The sequence below is a fragment of the Misgurnus anguillicaudatus genome, unplaced genomic scaffold, assembly GCF_027580225.2.
Source record: "Misgurnus anguillicaudatus unplaced genomic scaffold, ASM2758022v2 HiC_scaffold_33, whole genome shotgun sequence".
In the NCBI taxonomy this organism is placed as follows: Eukaryota; Metazoa; Chordata; class Actinopteri; order Cypriniformes; family Cobitidae; genus Misgurnus; species Misgurnus anguillicaudatus.
This window is the reverse complement of record NW_027395283.1, coordinates 5788438-5804611: the sequence shown is the minus strand read 5'-3', so window position 1 is coordinate 5804611 and position 16174 is coordinate 5788438. Positions and strand designations below refer to the sequence as shown.

The 16174-nt window shown below is 36.6% G+C and overlaps 2 long non-coding RNA genes across 8 annotated transcripts; one reads left to right on the top strand and one right to left on the bottom strand.

Annotated features, from left to right (window-relative positions):
• Positions 1-3525: 3525 nt before the first annotated feature.
• Positions 3526-8921, bottom strand: LOC129435322 (uncharacterized). 5 transcript variants are annotated; one of them, XR_012368708.1, is made up of 7 exons: positions 8784-8920; positions 8568-8667; positions 7865-7904; positions 6407-6475; positions 6229-6266; positions 4102-4155; positions 3526-3780 (listed from the first exon to the last, which is right to left on the bottom strand). It is a non-coding gene; the product is annotated as an uncharacterized lncRNA (long non-coding RNA). The 5 variants fall into 5 exon arrangements; XR_012368705.1 differs by having other exon boundaries at positions 8599-8667; XR_012368709.1 differs by having other exon boundaries at positions 8568-8707; positions 8784-8907.
• A 656-nt stretch (positions 8922-9577) lies between these two features.
• LOC141363206 (uncharacterized) lies at positions 9578-15587 on the top strand. Of its 3 annotated transcripts, none has more exons than XR_012368703.1 (4): positions 9578-9798; positions 11075-11245; positions 12613-12672; positions 14200-15097. It is a non-coding gene; the product is annotated as an uncharacterized lncRNA (long non-coding RNA). The 3 variants fall into 3 exon arrangements; XR_012368704.1 differs by lacking the exon at positions 9578-9798 and adding an exon at positions 15099-15587 and having other exon boundaries at positions 10956-11245; positions 14200-14385; XR_012368702.1 differs by lacking the exon at positions 9578-9798 and having other exon boundaries at positions 10960-11245.
• Positions 15588-16174: the final 587 nt, after the last annotated feature.

Below are 16174 nucleotides of genomic sequence, written 5' to 3'. Positions count from 1 at the left end.
TTAACCATGAACATACCTGATAGGTTTTTGTAGATGAATTCTGGTGAGCACGTCAACGCAATTTAACACGAAAGTGCATCTGTTCCTATTAATAACAGATTTTAATTGCTCTTCTCCACATAGATTCATGTTAAGAATGTTGTCCCACCCAAGTTTTGATTCCTACTTAAACAAATGAAGTAATATAACCACACTTACAAAAAAGCTACACAATAATCCCGTAAAGCTGCTCTCTGTCCATCCTGACTAGACCCTGAAGCCGCCGCCAGGCGCTGACATTTCCACCATTTAGAAGTTCAGCTGCCTAATTTCCTAAGCCAAATTGAGGTGATAAAGTTTGGCTGAGCCGGCTAGAATTATTTGCATCAAATAATAATTCTATCACATAGAGACATACACACACAAAATATATAAACCAATACACGAGATCTATTTTCCGACTGGTTTCATAACAGCACAGTCTTGTGCTCGCTCGTTGCTACGATACACAGAGGCCATTTCTCAATCCAAAGGTTGCAGCGTGCGGAGGGCGCATATGCAGGCTGCATACGTCATCAAGCCTGGTTTATTTAAGTTAACTGAGCATTACATTCGCAAGCCATACGCATATTACAACAATTTATAATTAACTAAGAATAAACTTTATAATTGTTAATATTTTGAAATAAGACAGTCTTGATGACGTATGCAGCGTAAAAATGCGACCTCCGGAGGCTGCAGTCTTCAGATTGAGAAACGGCCAGAGACTCACAGGGATGACGACCAATTAAAATTGCTACAGAAGAAGCAATGCATTTTTTTCCTAATTCCTACTTACTTTTTTTTTTAACTTAGACCTACCCAGACTTTTGTTAAATCTTCAGGGCACAGTTGCACAAACCTGAATCAAAGATTGATGTTATGAACCAAATATTCTGGAACGGAGAGATTTATAGCACTGAACGTGATATAACTGCAGTAACAAACCATCGTTTCCACATTGCTAATTCACGACGCATGATTCAGTGTACATTGAAGTGAAATGTGCAAAACTTAGTTAATATATACTGATAAAATAATACTGATAACAGTGTGTGTTTATATTACAGTTTTTCTCAGTCTCATTTTCTCATTACCTGGAAAGATTGAGATCTAGTTAATCAGTATAACATAGACATCTGTAGACATGTAGTGGCAGCTTCAGTCATTTGCAGCTATGAAAAGTTTGGCTGCTGCAGTCATTAAGGTTTTGTCTGAGCCGGCAAGCCAGCCAATAACTTCATCAGCCAGCCATTATTCTCAAAACAAATGGCTTCGGGCTCTAATCCTGACAGACCATTTAAGCAGAATCATAGAAAATAAACAGATGCACTCTGAGAAATTAAAGGAAAGTTTACACACACATGACTTGTATTAACAAAGTCTGGTTCTTTTGGAAATATTGCCTTGTGTATGTGAACTGAACCAACATTGTAGACATGTAACCCCGGTTTCAAAACAAAGCAATCGATCTACAGGTCTGAAAACACCCTAAGATGAACTTTTATGATCCACTTTCAATGTTGACTATTGTCTATAAATCCATTACAGATGTTATGATCTCTATATAGTCTCACTATAATCTATATGTGATTTCTGTCTGAACATCAGATCACAATCTTACTTCAGTATCTTCAGTTTACAGTCAGGATTCTTCAGTACATCAGAGATCAGCTTCACTCCTGAATCTGTGAGATTATTATAAGACAGATCCAGATCTCTCAGGTGTGATGGGTTTGATCTCAGAGCTGAATTCAGAGCAACACAACTTTCATCTGTGATATCACAATCACTCAACCTGTAGAGAACAGAGACTTTATGTGAATGATGCAAAACTACAAAGTTTGTCCACAAATCTCTAAGCTCCATCTCTTCATGTAATGTTCCTCTTTCAATCCCTCAGTAACTGAGACACTGTGTGTTTAAATGTCAAATAAATCCATCACACAGCTGACTATTAGTGTTAGATAAACCACATGAACATTTCTTCATAAATCTGTATTGAGTTCATGACTCACACTGAATACTTGATCTTATTTCCTCAAGTGTTTGTGTTCATAATGGACAAGATATTGTCTGACTCTCAGCTAACAGAAAAAAGTTCCCTGAAAGTTACCAAAAATGTTCTGCCAACATAAAGTGTTCAGTTTTCTTGATGTTCTAAGAATGTTTCTGCCCAGATAGCACACGTACGTCGCGGAGATGTCTGCGCGATGTCTTGTTTTTCGTCTGGAAGACGTATTATTTAGGGCGTTTGCTCATCTGGAAGGCGTCGCCGAGACGTCCGACCCAGCTGTTTGCAAGACACCCAGCAGATCTTTACAAGATGTATGTGATTTAGAACGATGGCGAGCCGCCGTTTCCCAGATCTTTACAAGATGTTAGAACGGCAAGCCGCTCTTTCACAGATCTTTAGCAGATCTTTAAAAGATGCGGAGCCGCTCTTTCACAAATCTTTAGAAGAGCTTAGAAAGACGGTAAGCCGCTCTTTCCCAGATGTTTGTAAAATTACAAGATCCCTCATTAACAAATTAAATTGCCCTAAACTACAGCAAATTATTTCTACACACATCTACACATGCAAGCTGTGTCATCGATATTAAGTAATTAAAACAGCATTTTCAATTGATCTTAAAACAGGCAGTTGTTGATTTTATAAAACACATTTATTCAAATTAAACAATGAAAACTTTCATTCATTTATCTTTAAATATATTTTTTACATGACAGTATGCGAAAACAACAACATATAAACATATTTAAAATAATCAAAACCTTTCCGCGTCTGCTTTATTAATCTCCATTCTAAAATAAAACATTTCAAAAAATTACCAGGAAATAATCGTGAAAGGCTGTTCTTTCTTTATAGCTTTAATTAGGATCTAGAAGATAAAATTACCCGAAAGTGTTATCATTGTTAAATAAATTACGGATGTGCGTCTTTACGTCAAGGTCGTGATTCTACATAACAACATCCGCTTGACCTCGCAATGCCAAGAAGAAGAAAGGCGTGGAACATTTGCTTAAGGTATGTAGTAATAATGCATTTAAATAATAAACTGTTTGGTGTGGGATCATTTAAATAATACCTTGAAATTGGGTTGATAACAGTTATTCATGCTTTAATATTGATATTTCGCCCACCTGTCTGACGTTAATTTATTTTGATCGTTCATGTAACTGAGTCTTGTGTAAGATTCTAGAAAGATATAGTGGCTTACTTTTTTTTAAAACGATCAGTGTTATGGTTGATATTTGTATTGCACTTGTTAAAACATTTTTTGCCCCCATTTTTCATTTCATGAGCTGAACTTAAATATTTTCTATCTCCCCAAAAGGCCTATTTCTCTCAAATATTATTCACAAATCTGTCTAAATCTGTGTTAGTGTTGCGTTTATAATTGTGGTTAGTGTGTGTGTAAGGCACTGCCTGTGAAAACCCAGCTAAAGTCTTTTTTGTGATGTATTGTTTTCTACATAAAATCATCCTAAACAATGAAAAGAACATTTTGTAAAAATATCTTATCTTTAATATTGGCTGAGTAAGATTCTTTGTATAAACCCTCAGTCTGTTAATTTTGTCTCCAGCCTGTCAAGATCTTCAGCAGATGTTTGAGAAAAAAGTCATCATCCTCTTCGTCACTCTTCATCCGTATTTGGGGTAACAAACAGCTGCTTCCCACAAGAGACTGGACCGCTGAAGTCAGGTGGTCAGTCTTTATTTGCATTCATCCTAGAACCGTCAAGACTGCCTTTTTGCAGCTGCAATAGCAAAGATAAATGAATTAGGAGTGTAGCTTTTAAAATGCTTTTACTATTAAATGCATTATTTTGATTTATTTAAACTTAAGAATCAATTGGTGTGTAGTTTAGGTAAAATTCTTATAACTGCATTTGTCTGTTTTACAACAGATGTAACTAAGTATAAATTTACTGTTTTTTTTTTATGTTGGATGGATCATCAGACCTGCACCTTCCTTGAACATGTTGGTAAGGTAACACTTCATCTGAGTAAATGATGATGCTTTTTTATAAGAACTTTTTATAAATAAATATTATTATTGTTTTTTTTAGGTAACTTACTCTGTATTTGTTCACGGTGGTCACCCCAGGGTCTCAGGACTCAAAACGAGTGCTCTATGGATTAAACAGAAAATGTAGTATTAACAAGTGTTAAGTTATGTCTTCAAATGCCACTACTAATGTGTTTCTGTTTTCTTTCTCATTATGCTAACAAACGCTCTTTTATCCCTCATGTTAGGTGGATCAACACTCCAACCATCTGCATTAGGGACTGAATAAAGGATGCCCTCTGTAGCTGGGAATGTTAGATCAGGTAATTTGCATTTGATATATTTTTAAAGACACACACTAATGCTGCTTGTACACCGCCAGCGACTAGCAACACAATCTCATTCATTCCAATGGAAGCTTTGCCCCATTCAGCAACATGAGCAACTGTGACCATCGACAACAGGAAGTGGGCATGTCCAGCTATGCCACAACGTTGAGGAAAGTTTAACTTGATGAAGGACTTTTGGGAGCAACTACCAATGAGAGTGAAGCAGTGAAGTTCGTGTCATCACTCTTTAGTCATTTACTGAGAGGATTGTTACTCATTTATTTGTAGTTTTTACTAGGACAACCAGAATTGGGAACGCCTTCTGATAAACTCATTAAAAGAAATGGCTGAGACACAGTGACTAGGTTGTTGGCGGTGTGAATGCAGCATAAGGCCTTAAACGGTCTGTGGCAAATATTTTAGCACCCAAAATAAATAGGGGTGATGCTTTTAAAGGAAAACACCACAGTTTTTCAATATTTTACTATGTTCTTACCTCAACTTAGATAAATTAATACATCCCTATCTTTTATCAATGCATGCACTTAATATTTGTACAGCGTGTCGTGAATGTGTTAGCATTTAGCCTAGCCTCATTCATTTTTCAGAGCGCAGTAACATCATCACTCCTGACTACTCCCCCTCTTTTGAGTTTGAGCGAGAGGTGGAGTAATCAGGAGTGATGATGTTACTGTGCGCCGAGGTCGAAGTGCTGCAAACTTAGTGCTCTTTTGCCATACAATATAGTTCTCATTTTTAACCGCTTAAAAAATTGCCATGTTTTATTTTGTGCCACCATACTTACTCGTGTAACTACTTATGTAACAGTCTTTAAATAGGGAAAACATGAAAGGGTTGGGTGGCTTCTAAATTCATCCCTGTTTGGATCCTAAGGAATGAATGGGGCTAGGCTAAATGCTAACACATTCACAACACGCTGTACAAAGATTAAGTGCACGCATTGAAAAAAAATGGGTATGTATTAATTCGTCTAAGGTAAAAACATAGTAACATTTTGGAAAGTGGTGGTGTTTTCCATTTAAAGGGATAGTTCACTCAAAAATGAAAATAATGTAATTAATGACTCACCCTCATGTTGTTCCAAACTTGTAAGACCTCCGTTCATCTTCTGAACACAGTGTAAGATGTTTTAGATTTAGTCCGAGAGCTTTCTGACCCTCCAAAAAATGTATGTGCTGTATACTGTCTAATTTCCAGAAAGTTAATTAAAACATCATCAAAGTAGTTCATGTGACATCAGTGGGTCAGTTAGAATTTGTTGAAGCATCATTAATACATTTTGGTCCAAAAATAACTATTTATTCAGCATTGTCTTCTCTTCCGGGTCTGTTGCGAATGCGCGTGCACAATGGCGCTGCTGACGTGTTATCCTCAGAAATGTTTGCGAAGATTTTGTTTGCGAAGATTGTTTGCGAAGATTTTGTTTACAGCGTCTCCCTCAGACTGTAAACGAAAAAAAAGCTTGGGTGCACCAGATAACACGCCAGCAGCGTCGTACGGCAGCAGTGTCATGCACACGGTTCACAACAGACCTGAAAGAGAAGACAATGCCGAATTAAGTCGTTATTTTTGGACCTAAATGTATTTTTGATGCTTCAACAAATTCTAACTGACCCACTGATGTCACATGAACTACTTTGATGATGTTTTTATTACCTAACTGGACATGAGTATATTGTACAAACATTTTTAATGGAGGGTCAGCAAGCTCTCGGACTACATCTAAAATTTCTTAAACAGTGTTTCCGAAGATGAACGGAGGACTTTAGGGTATTATTTAAATCAACTAAAAGAAAAACAATCTTTAAATGGTTAGTAAAATTGAGGTCAGATTTTTGAAAACTTACTGTCTTGATGGTCATCCAAAGTTCTCGGTGCAGAAAATCTGTTTTGTATGGATCAGAGTTAGACATTGTCATGTAATATATAACAATGTAATAGCAAGTGTTATGTTGTTTTTGAAAATGCTGTGAAAATGAAAAAAAGCTATTTGTTTATCCACTATGCTATCAAATGCTCTTTTACCTTGCATGTTAGGCGGATCAACATTCCATCCATCTGCATTAGGATCTACCTTAGAGACACTCACTGGAGCTGTAAAGGGAAGCAGGTAAGTTGCACAACCCATCAAGCCTTTGTGGGGAACAAGGTTTCTTGTAGAATTCTTAGACTAGCAATTTTTGTGTGAGAACTTTAACATGATAGAAATTGTTAAACTACAAATATGGTCAACCATGAAGCCATCTGAGTCTATATTGTCTTAGAGAAATTCTTACTCAAGAATCTGCATATGGACTCTATGCACGCTTAACTTCCGCGTTTGACTCACGGCTGCTATTCAGTTTCCGGTACGGGATATTCAAAACGGATTGACGGCAGAATCGCTCAAATGTACTCGGTTGTTTGCTGAATTTACCCAAATTTACAACCTGTGGTTTGTGAAGAATTGTCCAGATGTGCAAACTCGAGAAAGGTTACAAGTTTTATGTGTCGTCTCTGTATAATCATTAAGATATGTTCAGCTAGCCTGTACTAGCAGAGCTTACATTGTGCTATTTTTACGATTCGAACAGCAGGCTAATCACGCTGGTAATATATTACGTCTTTGTAATGTTAAAGTATGTTAAAGTAATGTTAAAGTGTCAGGTTAAATAAGAGATTCATGTACACATCGATTGTCAAAACATTTTTACTTGGTTATTTTTGAGTTTTGTATCCTGACACATTTGAGAATCAAAAGAACAAAGCAAAAAAGGCTTAACTATTGTAAAGTCTGTTGTAGAAATCTATATTTTTCCCATTATTTGTTATCCCGTTTATTTAGTTTGTTGTATGTGTGTGTGTTTTTTTTCTTTCACTTAAGTTATTCTTGTTGTCATTGATATTATATTTCCATTTGTCTTTTGCATTTGTTATTAATAAAGAATACATAAATATCGAAAATATGAGTTTCAACTGTTCTAACATTTAGCTTGTATAACCAAAGATGTTATCTTTGCTAGTACTGATAATAACAGTTATACCAATTTATCAACAACAGATGAATAGCACTGTTATCAGTGCAATTTTTATCTAAAAGTATTGGTAATGCAGATACAGGGTAGCAGTGTAGAAGTTGGCATGCTTTCCAGTGAGTCGCTGTAAACGCTATGACACAGCAGTGGTGGCTAGAAGTTCGGTCCTAAAAAATATACTTTCATACGTTTAAATGTCATTATGGTATTAAGTGTGGAGTATAAGTTATTTCTATGTAAAGTAAACAAGCATCAACAAAATTTGCTGTGTTATTTTGGCTGTTTGTGCAACCAAACAGCCAAAATAACATAGCGCTCTATGACTGGCGGAAGTAGTCCAGCATCCTGAGATATCCCCGGAAACACGTCAAGCGCTGCCGTGCATAGAGTCCATTGCTATAGATATGCAGAGTACTTATCTTGAAACAGTCGTAAAATATTAATGTTTTTTGTTTTGTAGGTCACTTACTTTTCATTCGTCCTTGTCTCTAGAGTGAAAATTACTCAATCTATGGATTAAACAGAAAATGTAGTTTTATGAAGTGGTATGTTGTCTTTAAATGCCATTAAAAATGTGTTTCTGTTTTCTGTCTCATATAAAAAATACTCTTTAACCTGCCCACTGGAGCTGGGATTGGTTAGCTGCATTTTTTACATTAACAAATAAACACACTAAATCCTAGGCTTGAACCTGCCTTAGGTTTTAGCATCCAAATTAACTAGGGGTGCTGATTTTTAAAGGAACATGCCCACATTTTGGGAATTTAGCTTATTCACAGTATCCCCCATAGTTAGATAAGTCCATACATACCATTCTCATATCCGTGCATGCTGTAACTCTGTCTGACGCAGCCCCCGCTAGCTTAGCTTAGAACAAAAGACTGGTAGTGAATTTGACTATACAAATCACAACACATAATAGGAAAATGTTTGCGTTATTTTGTCATGTTTGGAAGCCGTATGCTAGATGGAGCCATTCACTTCCGGTCTTTGTGCTAAGCTAAGCTAGCGGGGGCTGCATCAGACAGAGTTACATTACGCACAGGGATGAGAAAGGTATGTATGGACTTATCTAACTCTGGGGGATACGGTGAATAAGCTAAATTCCCAAAATGTGGGCGTGTTCTTTAAGGATTTAGGGGTATTTTTGAAGTTAAATGAAGCCGTTTTACCTTTTAAACTGTCTCTTTTATAAGGACTTACTGAATTTCTTTTTTCAGCAATTTGGGACATTCTTCCAGTTGTCGGCAACTTTGTGAAAAAGGCTGGAAACTAAAATGCAGGTACTGTTTCATTCTTTTGTTTTTTACAGCTATGAAAAATAATGTGTTATTAATTGTACTGTCTATTAATTAATGATTTTATACAGTGTAACTGATTCTGCTTACCTGACTCATGCAGAATTCTGGCCTGGTGTTTGGTCCGTGCTGTCTTTGGCTCTTGCATCTCCATCATCCTGACCCTCTTTAGCAGCCTGTCCATGTATTTTTTTGGAGGCCACCATGAGCAACCATCTGCATAATATCATGACTTTGTTACTCAGTTGTCCATGCTCCTACAAATTCTACATTTTTTGTAAAGCTGCAACAAGTTGAAACCCTATAATTAATAACATTTGATTTTGAATTATGTAATTCAAATACATGAATAAGTAACAAAAGCAGAAATATATTAAGACATTACCTTTTTTGTTGATTGTTTACTGATCTATAAATCCTTTTGCATTCTCATAATTGATCATCATAACTTGGTATACAGTGGATGTGTGGCTGTAGATAACTTTCTGAAGTCAATTTAAAAAGGCAAAAGTTAATAAATGCTAAATTGGTCAAATATACATTGTTGTATTTTCACCATTTTGATCTTATTTAGGCATTTCATAACTTGAGGGAAATTTACGTATACTGATGTTTCAAATCAAATATTAATTTATTAATGACAGCTAATCATTTATAAAGATTTTTTTATAACAATATTTATTTATATAATATCAATTTAATACATTTATATCGTTACACCTACATCACTGAGCGCAAGGGAGTGCAGCCAACAAATACATTCAGGTGTGTTTAACACCGAGATGCGCAGACAGCACGTGGTATGACATCAAGTGCCGCGAGAGTTTGGGAAAGCCCCGGAAAAGGTTTGAACTCGCGGTACTTGATGTCACGATCGGTTTGCGCGTAGATCAGCATGAAGTCAAACACATCTGAGAGATGTGTGGGCTGCCTGAACTCAACGCTGCGATCATTCAATAGAGTGTAACCTCAATCGGTTTTTGCAGCTTCTGGGTCTCGTGTAGAACGATTTTTTGTTCTTTTCCAACTCGATTTTTAACTCCCTAAACTAGTAGGATGTTCCAACGGGTGAAGCAACAGTGCTGACGGCAGTTTCAGTGTCAAGGTAAGTTAATATGTAATGCGTGCATGTAAGTTAGTCGATCTACAGAATCATCGTCTTATATTAATGTTCTATACGCGATTAAAAGCTTATTAACGTTTATCAATGCAATGCTATTCAGGTCGCTGCAAAGTCCCGAAGCCACGTTGTAACGTTAACTTTACATGTTACGCACTGGTGTGGATAAACCAGCCAGTTTAATAGAGTTATTAAATGCCTCAAACCTTTCCCGCCCTGTAACGTTACGTTAAAGTGGCCCTTATACGGATTACGTTCATTTCAGTCAGACCTTTTCCTAAAAACCACTCAAAACCGTTAACGTTGTTCTATTGGAGTGGTTGAATAATTGTATTTATTAATTGTTTCAGTTATATCAGTTATATCTGTTCTTTAATTCGTATTTCTAACAATTAAAACCAGGAATGACAAGCTATAAGTTACTTACCAAGATTTTGACGATCAAACTGACAGAAAAACTAACTTAAAGCCGACTATTAAACCAAAAACATACTATTACAACGTGAAAAGGAACGTAATGTGTACAAATTTTATTATTTACAGGTTATTAATAATGTTATTTGCGACAAAAAAGTTGAGGGAACTCGAGCAAATAACGGTCTTCTGGTAAATATTGTGGTCACGTGATGGCCTCGCGACATATAAGTCGTTTCCGGTCGTTTCTCAAACGCACAGCTGCGTTCTTTTAAAAATATTTTTAATATATATTTTTTAAATAATAAGAAATACAAGTTCAGTCAGGGGGTACATTATACATATATAAAATAAAAATAAATAAGGCTGCGTCCATTTTTTTTTATTTTTAATAAGGCTGCGTCCTAGAATGCTGCATGTCTCGGCTGCCACGTCATCAAGCATCGTTGAAGGACATCTCAATCTGCTTGTTTTCTCTTTTGTTGTTTTAATTAAATTACAAAATGTTTAACTGTCCATGTTGTAAAGACTGTTGATACATGACTTTTATTCACTGTACTACAGTATTGGATTTTTTTTTTTGGTGATGCATTGCTAATTTTCAACTTCTCTCTTTAAAGTTTTCATGCCATGACCACTGGGGCGGAAACCATTATGACATTGCCTTGGACATCAAACTAAACCATCTCATTCTGGCTTTTGAGGTGGATTCTAACCATTTGTTGCATTAGGCAATAATATCAAAAGACATAAATTCTGAAAGAAATAAGATAATTTTCAAAGCATTAACATGAATATAAAAGCATTAAGTCATTAATGACCATCTTTTATTATTGTTTATTTACAGCGTCTTTTATTCTGCTTACCTGACTCATGCAGAATTCTGGCTTGATGTTTGGTCCACCTGTTAGCTGGCTCTGGTGCTTGGTAGTCTTCTCAAACCTCTGAATCAAGACCACCATGAGAGGCCTTCTGAAGACCATCATTACGCTTCAGATCCAGTTGTCTTTACTTTGAGGTAAATCTTTTTTAACTGCAGCATTGAGCGTTATGTGCGTCGTTAATGGCACTGAACGCCTTGCATTTTTGCCCCCTACTGCAACATGCTTTTTTGAAGGAGCGCTAAGAGCAGAAAAGCACCCGACGTCATTTGTGTCTTTCCATTGTCCAATTGAATATGGGGAGAGGCAGGCCTTCCGTTGTAGGACCGATGTTTACAGTTATTTGAAACAAACATACTTCAGTTACTAACTGTCTCCTGTGTGTTTATGCACCTCTCACCTTCGATCAAAGTCAGTGCAAGAGTCCTCTTTTTAAAGTTTCTGCTTATATGACAGTTAAGAGCAAAAGAGCGCTCACGCTTAGATATTTGATTGACAGGACAGCTGCCTCGGTGGTTGCCTAGCAATATAAAAAGCTGCGCTGCACTGCACTGTTTTTTATAAAGTGACCAAATAAAGGTGCACCTTGTGTTTCCACGTCTTTAAAACGCATTTGGTGTGATTGGCCCCCAACAAGGGTTTTTTCTGCCACTTTTTATTTTTTTCAGCTTTTGCCTTGATGTTGTATTTTACATTGGTAAATGCCTATGGACATTGGCTACTAGCGTTCTGCACGTGTAAATGCACATCGATGCGAACAACGACGCAAACGTGTAAATGAAAAGTGCCGCATAGCCTACTTGTGTAGAGGCATTGAGGTAGGTCTGACAAAATCAGCCTTAATGACAACTGCATCAGTCTTCAATGTTGGTTTGACTTTTACACAGATAAACACTCACTTTGTCTATCCAGACCTCAATGTTAGAGTTCAGACAGATTCAGATAGTTGGTTTTGTTCATTTTCTAAGTGTTTTGTTGAAATTTTAGTTAGGGATGCACCGATATGGAAATTTTGGCCGATACCGATAACTCTTTATAGTTAGGGGCCGATAACCGATATATATATAGGCCGATAAATATTCCTATTAATTTCACAATGAAAAACTCCCAGACTGCGGACATCTTGTCTTTGCGCTAGACTAGCATACTCTTCTTAAGCCTGCAACATGTGTCATCTTCGTGCTATGTCACAGAAAGCACCAATCAAAACTCCACATGGCCAGCAATGAGCAAGTGAAGTGGTTCAACAAACCAAAATAATCCATAATTTATCGGCTTTCATTTATCTGCCTAATTTTGCTATCAGACCGATAACCGATAATATTAAAAATAAGCAGTTATCGGCCGATTACGATATGTCGGCCGATATATCGTGCATCCCTAATTTTAGTCCTAATTGATTATGACAGATTTGTTACAGCCTTATCTGTCAAAATGAAAAAGTTTAATTCAACCTCTGTTGTAAAGCAGATTTTTAACTAGTCTTCTTCAATTGTGTCACTAGCCTACCACAATCCCTGTGCACCAGCTATGGAAAGTGCAGACCAAACTTCTACCTCCACCTGTGAGTCTCTTCCCATATTTAGTAAAGTAATGAATGCGGTCTTACTAATGAAAGGTTTTTTAGGGTACATTATTTTAATTACCAAATGATTTCTCGGATGAATTGGATAAAAAGACAATATTTTATTTTTCATTTATGAAAACTGGTTGTTGCTGCATGAACTCAAGCACATTTATTTCAAACACATCAACGCAACGTCATTGCTAAAAACCAATGCAGCTATTTTGGATAAAAGATAATGCGCCTCAGGTCACACAAATCAAACACGAAGAGTTGTCATACACAGTGTGTACAGTCAGTCATTCAAATTGGATATACACAAAAATCAGATTTAAACTGACAGTGTAAACATAGTCTATGAGATAAAACAAAAATGTTTAAATGTAAGCCTTGCTAAATACCTTATTACCCATAGTTTATCCTCTTTATACTATGGTCACTTGCTTTTGTTTATTTTGCAGTACAAAATAGGACAGGGCAGATAAGAAAAGAACATTTATTTTTATTAATTATTTTATCTAGGGGTCAATAGATCTAGTTCAATCAACACCCTCACCATGCTCTCCCAGCTTTAGGTGCTTAGACCTGTTTTGCTAATCAAACAATACAAGGGCAGATGTTTCGGCGTTATTGCCTTCATGGCATGAAAGATTAAAATCTGCATTTAAACCCAAAGGGGATATGATCTTTAAATAAAATTGCATTGTCATTTTCTTGATTACAACCATAATACTGAACAACTTTAAAGGTCCCGTTTTTCCTGTGTTTTTTGAAGATTTGATTGTGTTTACAGTGCGCAATATAACATGTGTACATGTTTCACATGCGGTATTTTTCACACAATCTACATATCTATATAGTCCTTTCACTGTCCTAAAAACGGACTGATGTATTCTTTGTCCTATGAAGTCCCTCCTTCAGAAATACGTAACGAGTTCTGATTGTGTAGCTTGTTTAGTGTGTTGTGATTCAATAGCAACTTATCTTAGCCAGGACGGAGTTTAGTCAAACACACTTGCTTTGACGTCATTCAACCGGGAAGTAAAGGGCTGGGCTGTAGTACAAACCGGCCGTTCGCTGTATTCTGTTAAAGAAAATACATCGCCTGGCTGGCAGTGAACTTTGAGCTTTATCATTTACAGGTATTATTTATGCTATTACAGCAACATTACACACTAACTAAAGTTTGAAAAATGGGATCAGGAAAAACGTGACCTTTAATGTTTAAGTATTGAGAAAGAAAGAATTCTTACTGTGGTGGAGATATTGAAAACTCTTAAAAAGAGGGGCATTTTGGGTGTTTTATTTAAAGACCATGTCCCCTTTTAGCCTGACTACATCAGACTTTGTACTTCCGCTCAAGCAAAGTAGCAGAGAATGGTATTACCAGGCTAGTCCCCTTTGGGTTTAAATGAAGATTTTGATCTGTCATGTTTTTAATATTTTGGTTTTTCTTTGGGTGCAATTTATATAAATGAAATACTTTGTCTGATGTGATGATGGTCTCATTGTGTTCTTTTGTTACAGATAGAACTGAACTGGAGTCTATGAACTAATGCTGTGTTCGAGACAACTTGGATGTTGGATATTATTGACCTTAAACCCGTAAGAAGTCAGGAACAGGAAACAAAGTGGAGTATCCGACCTCTCAACTTGGAACAGATCGATCAACACCGACCTCAACGAGATGCGTCATTTGACATTGCAGACAAGGTGGTGGCTAGCCTTTCACAGCCTTACATGAACCACAAACAAACTTTAAACAGCACGTAATATAGATGAACATGAATGTTAAATTATCCAGTAACCGTTTTCTGCCATAATTGGCACAAGAGCACAAACTTCTCCTGGCGTCTCATTATGTGGTAAACATGCAAATGTGATACGTGATTGACTGGAATGCATTGAGGTCGGAGGTAGGATATTTAATGACATAACATCAGAAATCAGAGTTGTCTGTAACACTGCACAATATTTCACCTAATTGTTACCACCTGATTATCATGTTTTTAACACAACCATTGATTGGTCACACGGATGAAGGCAGCAAGCAGAGACATTTGTCCTTTGTATCTCTCTCAAAAAAATTAATCTATATTTAATGTTAAAAAACACTTACAGTAGACTGTGTTAGATAACTGTGCTCTTGGAAGTCAGCTTAAGTGAACAAATGGTAATGTTAATGAAAAGTTCATTTTTGTCACTGTTGCAAACTAACCACCACACAGAATATGAAGAATAGCCAGAACTGTGGTAATAAGCTAGCCCTAAAATGTTGGGAGAATCTTGATGTATTGGACACAGGTGTGTAGTATCTGTTATATATTGACGGTTGACAGGTTTGTTTGCATGTAATTGCATTATTAATTTGGTGTTGATAGTCCAATGTTGATTTGGGAGAAATATTTAATTTCTTTTCTTTTTAGATCCTTTCTCTTTTTAATGCAGCACTTAAGGATGAACCACCCTGATCTACTAAGATGCACAGATTCAACTCTGGTCCAGCATCATCCCCATACCTCATCTGCCATCAGTTCAATTTAATGTCTGTCAATTGCAAATGGTATTTATTTCAGTTATATTACAACTTAATATTAAAGGAATAGTCTACCCTTTTGCCATATTAAACTATGTTATTACCTCAACCTAGATGAATTAATACATACCTATCTTTTTTCAATGCGTGCACCGTACAGCGCGTTGTGAATGTGTTAGCATTTAGCCTAGCCCCATTCATTCCTATGGTACCAAAAAAGTTTTATTTTGTGGCACCATACTTACTGGTATAACTCCTCATGTAACAGTCTTAAAATAGGGAAAACACGAAAGTGTTTGGTGGCTTCCCTGTTTGGTACCATAGGAATGAATGGGGCTAGGCTAAATGCTAACACATTCACGACGCGCTGTACAGTGCACAATAGATATGTATTAATTCGTCTAAGTTTAGGTAATAACATAGTTTAATATGGCAAAAGGGTAGACTATTCCTTTAACTTTGACAAACTCCAAGGCTAAGGATTTCTACGGGCTTGACACCAATTTCATGAAAAGGCACAAGGAGTCTCTCTTATACCCGATTACGCATTTGGTCAATCTGTCCTTCAGACATTCAATCGTGCCATCAGCTTGGAAGGTGGCCATGGTCAGTCCCATTTTCAAATCAGGGGAAAGATCTGAAATGGCCAATTACCGGCCAATTAGCATCCTACCTGTTGTGTCGAAGGTAGCCGAAAAATGGGTTGCTAAGCTAATGATTGAACATCTAAACACAGGCTGTAATCCATTACATCCTATGCAATTTGGGTTTCGAGCCCATCACTCCACTGAAACGGCAAACTGCCTTTTCTTAGAAAAGATCAAATTCTATCTGGATAAGAGCTCTTATGTCGGTGCTGTGTTTCTGGACTTGAAGAGGGCATTCGACACTGTAAACCACCAAGTTCTTTTATCTAAATTAACATATTTTAATTTTTCTGAGCAAGCTCTCCGCTGGATGAATTCA